The 6,780-nt window shown below is 45.1% G+C and overlaps 1 long non-coding RNA gene across 1 annotated transcript; it reads right to left on the reverse strand.

The window, feature by feature from the left end:
- Positions 1-3,227: 3,227 nt before the first annotated feature.
- On the reverse strand, positions 3,228-6,161 carry LOC141095112 (uncharacterized). The gene is made up of 4 exons (XR_012233309.1): positions 5,416-6,161; positions 5,051-5,344; positions 4,748-4,958; positions 3,228-4,553 (listed from the first exon to the last, which is right to left on the reverse strand). It is a non-coding gene; the product is annotated as an uncharacterized lncRNA (long non-coding RNA).
- Positions 6,162-6,780: the final 619 nt, after the last annotated feature.

The following is a 6,780-nucleotide window of genomic DNA, read 5'->3' on the forward strand; positions in this document are numbered from 1 at the left end:
ACATTTGAAGTCACTTTGAGGGGTCTATATGATAGAAAATACCCAAAAGTGATACCATTCTAAAAACTGCACCCCTCAAGGTGCTCAAAACCATATTCAAGAAGTTTATTAACCCTTCAGGTGCTTCACACAAATTTTTAGAATGTTTAAAAAAATTGAAGATTTAACTTTTTTTCACAAAAAAATTAAGGTCCAATTCTTTTTATTTTACCAAGGGTAGCAGGAGAAATTGGACCACAAAAGTTATTGTGCAATTTGTCCTGAGTATGCTGATACCTGATATATGGGAGAGAACCACTGTTTCAGCGCATGGCAGAGCTCGGAAGGGAAGGAGCGCCGTTTGACTTTTTCAACGCAAAATTGCCTGGAATTGAAATCAGATGCCATGTCACGTTTGGAGAGCCCCTGATGTGCCTAAACAGTGGAAACCCCCCACAAGTGACCCCATTTTGGAAACTAGACCCACCAAGGAACTTATCTAGATGTGCGGTGTGAACTTTGAACCCCCAAGTGCTTCACAGAAGTATATAACACGGGCGTGAAAATAAAAAAATAATATCTTTTCCACAAACATGAAATTTTAGTCCCCAATTTTTTATTTTCCCAAGGGTAACAGGAGAAATTGAACACCAAAAGTTGTTGCCCAATTTGCCCTGAGTACGCTGATACCTCATATGTTGGAGAAAACTATGTGGACACACGTTGGGGCTCGGAAGGAAAGTAGTGACGTTTTGGAATGCAGACTTTGATGGAATAGTCTACGGGTGTCATGTTGCGTTTGGAGAGCGTCTGATGTGCCTAATCATTGGAAACCCCCCAAAAATCACCCCATTTTGGAAGCTAGACCCTCCAGGGAACTTACCTAGATGTGTGGTGAGAACTTTGAACCCCCAAGTGCGTCACAGAAGTTTATAACGTAGAGCCATAATAATAAAAAAATCATTTTTTCCACAAAAATCATCTTTTTGCCCCAATTTTTTATTTTCCCAAGGGTAACAGGAGAAATTGGACCCCGAAAGTTGTTGTGCAATTTGTCCTGAGAGGGTGATACCCCATATTTGGGGGTAAACCACTGTTTGGGCGCATGGCAGATCTTGGAAGGGAAGGAGCACCTTTTGAACGCAGAATTGGCTGGAATTGAGATCAGACACCATGTCGTGTTTGGAGAGCCCCTGATGTGCCTGAACATTGGAAACCCCCAATTCTAACTCCAACCCTAATCCCAACACACCCCTAACCCTAATACCAACCCTACCCTAGCCCTAATCCTTACCCTAGCCCTAACCCTAATGGGAAAATGGAAATAAATACTTTTTTTTAATTTTATTATTTTTCCCAAACTAAAGGGGTGAGAAAGGGGGGTTTACATAGTAACATAATAACATAGTTTTGAAGGTTGAAGGAAGACCTTATGTCCATCTAGTTCAGCCTATTTTTAGTGCAGCTGTTCTGTATTGTTGATCCTGGGGAAGGCAAAAAACCCACAGAGTAGAAGCCAATTTTCTCCATAGGGAAAAAAATTCCTTCCCCTAAGCTGGATCAACCATCTACCTATAATATTCGGTTATTCGTAACCTTCTATACTGATACTCACAAGAAAAGCATCCATTCCTTTCTTAAATTCATTCAGTGAGTTGGCCATCACCACTTCCTCAGGAAGAGAATTCCAGAGCCTCACTGCTCTTACCATGAAGAACCCTCTTCTATGCTGGTGGAGAAATTGTCTTTCCTCCAAACGAAGAGAATGCCCGAATGCCCCCTTGTTCTTGTCACAGTCCTTGGTACAAACAGTTCATTGGAGAGATCTCTGTATTGCCCTCTGATATACTTGTACAAATATATTAAGTCTCCCCTAAGTCTTCTCTTTTCTAGACTAAATAGACCTAATTTTGATAACCTTTCTGGGTATTGTAGTGAACCAACTCCATTTATCATTTTAGTAGCCCGCCTTTGAACCCTTTCAAGTTCAGTAATGTCTTTCTTTGAGCACCGGCGTCCAAAATTGCACACAATACTCCATGTGTGGTCTAACGAGTGATTTGTACAGAGGGAGAATTATGTTTTCATCTCGTGTCCCCAGACCTCTTCTAATGCATCCCATGACCCTATTTTCTTTGGTGGCAGCTGCCTGACACTGGGCACTCCAATTTAGCTTCTTATTGACTAAGATGCCTAAGTCTTTTTCCATGTCTGATTTCCCCAGCAGTTTCCCATTTAGTAAGTAATTGTAGCATCTGTTTCTCCTTCCCATGTGCATAACCTTACACTTATCTGTGTTAATCCTCATTTGCCATTTTTCAGCCTAATTCTCCAATTTACTCAAATCTGTCTGTAGTTGCAAACTGTCCTCCTTTGTGTTAACTACCTTACATAGTTTTGTATCATCTGCAAATACTGATATTTTACTGTGTAAGGCTACTTTCACACATCAGGTTTTTGGCGTCAGGCGCGATCCGGCGTCGTGCCGGAATGCCGGATCCGGCAAATGTTTTGTAAAACCTGATGTGCCGGATCCGGTTTTCTGCCGGATCCGTCTTGTTCTTGACAGACAAAACCGGATCCGTCTCATCCGGTTCATCTGTTTTTCTATCCGTTTTTCGACGGATTACGCCGGATCCGGTTTTTAAAATTGACCCTCAAGGCAGAGTACACTGGCAGGATGACAGAGTGTGAAAGATTTGTGCCCTAACCAAACTTGTGTACCTTCTGGACCAACAGTATATACCTTTGCCAACCAAAGTTGGCTATCTTGTCATGGTCTACTATTTTTAGCTTTAGGCCACAGGTGTGTACCTGGTTGTGTTTTATGCAAAGTATTTCACCTTTTAACAAAAGTTGTGTACATTGTTAGGAAATCACCAACAATAAACACAACTTTTTAGGTGAAATACTTTGCTTCAAACACAACCAGGAACACAACTGTGGCAAAAAGCTAAAATTTACCCACAGTTATATACCTGGTTTTGAATACCTTTTTACCTTTGAAATACCCTGTATTTAACCTTTTTTTTAAACATAGTTCGCCGCAGAAAGAAAAGACAGACAACCATTGTGAAACGATAATTTAACTTTTATTTAAAATTTTTTTTTTTTGTAAAATGTTTTTAAAGTGCAAAAAACTTTTTTAATAAAGGTTTTAAACCCAATGGGCATTTTTATAAAAAAAAAAAAAATTACAAATCTGTGTAGTGTGGGGTGGAAATACTGCTGGAGGGACTGCGGGACACTTCGACACTGGGTGTGTGGAGAGAGGACTGGGATCGTGGTGGGGAAGGAACAGTTAGAGGTGAAGGTGTGGAAAAAGCTACAGAATGGGTGGACATGTTGGAGGCAGAAGAGGTGGTGGGCGGTGGAGTGGAGGGTTGGGCAGGGACTGTAGGAGCAGATGATGTTGATGGAAAGTTGTATGGGGAAGGAGTTTGGTAGGGGGAAGGAGTTTGGTACGGGGCAGGTTGCTGGAAGTGGGGAGATGTCTGGTACTGGGGAGGTTGCTGGTACTGGTGAGGTTGCTGGTATGTAATAGGAGGGGGAGGATGGAAAGTGGCTGGAGGGGGTGCAGATGTAATAGGAGGGGGAGGATGGAAAGTGGCTGGAGGGGGTGCAGATGTAATAGGAGGGGGAGGATGGAAAGTGGCTGGAGGGGGTGCAGATGTAATAGGAGGGGGAGGATGGAAAGTGGCTGGAGGGGGTGCAGGTGGAGGAACTACAGTGGTGGGAGGTGGAGGTTGGGAGGTAACCTGCTGTAGAGCACCGTGGCACGAATGCATTACATGCATCTGCTGGGTAGGAGATAGTGTTGCCATGCGCTCCACAACAGACCTGAAAAAGGTGTGGTTTGGCGAAGATCTTGCTTCTGAATGCATGGTTTGCAGAAGTGTCTTCACCTCCAGAATGCTGGAGTTGGTCTGCTGAAAGCCTGCGGAGATTTGCTCTGACAAGACTTTGAGACAGTTCTGGAAAGATGCATTCAGATGCAAGAACTCTTGCGCATAACTCTTTTCCTGACCCCTCTGCCGCTGCCGCCCAGTACCCGCAGGTGTACTAGAGGTGGCAGGGGCAGAAGGGTGGGGTAAAGGGAAAGCGATCTCCTCACCAGCAGCTTCATGTAATGTAGGCGGCCACGATGCTCCTGTGCTGGTGGATGGGACAGATGGGTCGAATGTGTGGGAAGGCTGGGAAGGTGCAGATGTACCGGGGCGGTCGAAGTGTCCCTCGGTGCCGGTCTCCTCAGGGATCGCCTCAGAAGGGTCCAATCGTGCAGGCTCCCGAGTGCTGCTCTCCGTGCTGTGGAATAAAGAGAAAAAAAAACAATTAAAATACTGACATGGTATGGCCCTGGCTGAAAAAAAAAAGTTACATCTAACATTTTTTTTCACATGTGGTGTGTAATATTTACCTTCTGGTGAGCATTGTTTCCCGGAGGAACGACAGGGCTTGTGCGTACTTGTACTTGCTCCTGCGTCCTCCAGATCCACTCGGGGCCCGCATCTCTTTATTGAACTCCTTCTTGAAACGATCCCTCACAGACCGCCACCGATTCACAATTCTGTTCCCTCAAACGAGAAAGGAGTGGTTAGTATACAGCATCAGTGTTTCACAAACTCCAGTCCTCATGGTCCCCAGGGGTCATGTTTTCAGGATTTCCATAGTAAATAGAAATCCTGAACACATTATCCATGGGGACCACGAGGACTGGAGTTCGGGAAACACTGGTTTACATCAAGCAACCGGTACTGTATATACTTACGCTCTTTAATCTGGGCCCGAACATCGAGGTCCTCCCAGCGGCCCACAAGGAGCGAACAGATTTCCTCCCAGAGTCGTCGGGTAACGATAAGGTCAGCGTGGCGGCGGTCAGCCATATTCCAGAGCGGCTCCCTTTGTCTGACGAGATCGATGAGGTGGTCCACATCGAGTCCTCCATCCTCACCGTCAGAGTCGGGAGCACGCTGTGAAGGCTGTTAAAGAAAAAGACAAAAATAACATTAGCCTCCACAAAAGAAATGAAATAAAAAGTGCAAAAAAACAAAGCAAAAATATTTATACTTACACGCTGGTGACCGCCGCGTTGCTGTCGCCGACGACCCTGGGAGGCACTGCGAGGACCTCTTGGCCGAGCACCAGATTGGGAAGACTAGAGAAAAAAACAAAAAATGTTATGTCTTTGGATGTAGGCATTTGTTTGCTGTGTGTGGTCTGCAGAACATTGTTTTCTATGTGTTGTGTGTAGTGTGATGTTGTGTTTCTGCGTTTGATGCAAAAAACTTACCAATTGTGAGCCCACTCCAGGTGTCTGTCCACCCCTTCCTTCTTCTTCTGGGAGCTCCTCTTCATCTTGTGATTCCTGTTTTGAAATAAAAGGCAATGAATAGACATATATTACAGAGATGATGGATTTTGGAAATAAAAACTTACCGTCAAACGCTGACGATGCGAGGGAGGGCTCCCAGAAGAAGATGTGCTGTCCTGTTGATGGCCAGACTCCATGGCTGTGGGTATTGCTGCTGCTGTTGCTGCTGCCAGTGATGCCATTTCTGCTGCTGCTGCTGCTGCTGCATCTCTTTGGCGGCTGTTGAATAAAGAGAAACAAAGGGCCAATGAATATCTTGATATTCCATGGCCCTAGTTTGGAGGAATGGGGGATTTGATAATTACCGTCTCTCATCTGCTGCTGGACTCCCCTCCTCAGCATGTTCCATTTGCTGCTCCATTTGGGGTGGTGCTGATGGTGCTGCTGCTGTCTGCTGCCTTCTCCTGCTCCTGGTTCTTGGCTTGGGTGGCATGTTGGGTGTGGCTGAGGGTCCCATTGTCTTGCTTTTATATATCTCCTGTGGGCAGAGCTACTGAGCATGCTCAGACCAAAAAACCGGATCCGGCGCATTGCGGCGCTCATAGGCTTTCATTGTGTGAAAAAGCCGGACGCGCCGGATCCGGCGTGTCCGGCTTTTTCGCCGGAGACAAAAAACGTTACAGTAGCCGTTTTTTCCAGACGCCGGATCGCGACACATTGCCGGATCCGGCGAAAACCGGATGAAACGCATGGCCATCCGGCGCGATCCGGCGCAAATGCAAGTCAATGGGGGGGAAACCGGATCCGGCATTGCATTTCGCCGGATCCGGTTTCTGTCAAAAGCGCCGGATCGCGCCTGACGGCGAAAACCTGATGTGTGAAAGAGGCCTTAGCCATCCACTAGATCATTAAAAAATCTATTAAATAGTAGGGGGCCCAATACAGAACCCTGTGGTACCCCACTAGTAACCCTGGCCCAATCTGAGTATGCACCATTAATAACCACTCTTTGTTTTCTATCACTAAGCCAGCTACCTACCTATCTACACACATTTTCACCTAGCCCAAGCTTTCTCATCTTACTTACCAATCTTTTATGTGGGACAGTGTCAAATGCTTTTTGAGAAGTCGAGATAATTGACATCCAATGATTCTCCTTGGTCCATTTGAGAGCTTACATCCTCATAGAAGCTGATCAGGTTAGTTTGACAGGAGCGATCCTTCATAAATCCATGTTGATATGGAGTTAAACATTTATTAACATTGAGATTTTCCATAATCGTATCCCTTAGAAACCCTTCAAAAATTTTACCCACAACAGATGTTAAGCTTACCGGCCTATAGTTTCCAGGTTCCCTTTTACACCCCTTTTTGAATATTGGTACCACATTTGCTTGCCGCCAATCAAAAGGAACAGACCCTGTTTCTATAGAGTCTTTAAATTTAAGGAATAGAGGCCTGTCTATCACATTACTTAACTGCCTTAATAC

The sequence above is a fragment of the Dendrobates tinctorius genome, unplaced genomic scaffold (genome assembly GCF_039654945.1).
Source record: "Dendrobates tinctorius isolate UK_male_01 unplaced genomic scaffold, ASM3965494v1 ptg000066l, whole genome shotgun sequence".
NCBI lineage: Eukaryota > Metazoa > Chordata > Amphibia > Anura > Dendrobatidae > Dendrobates > Dendrobates tinctorius.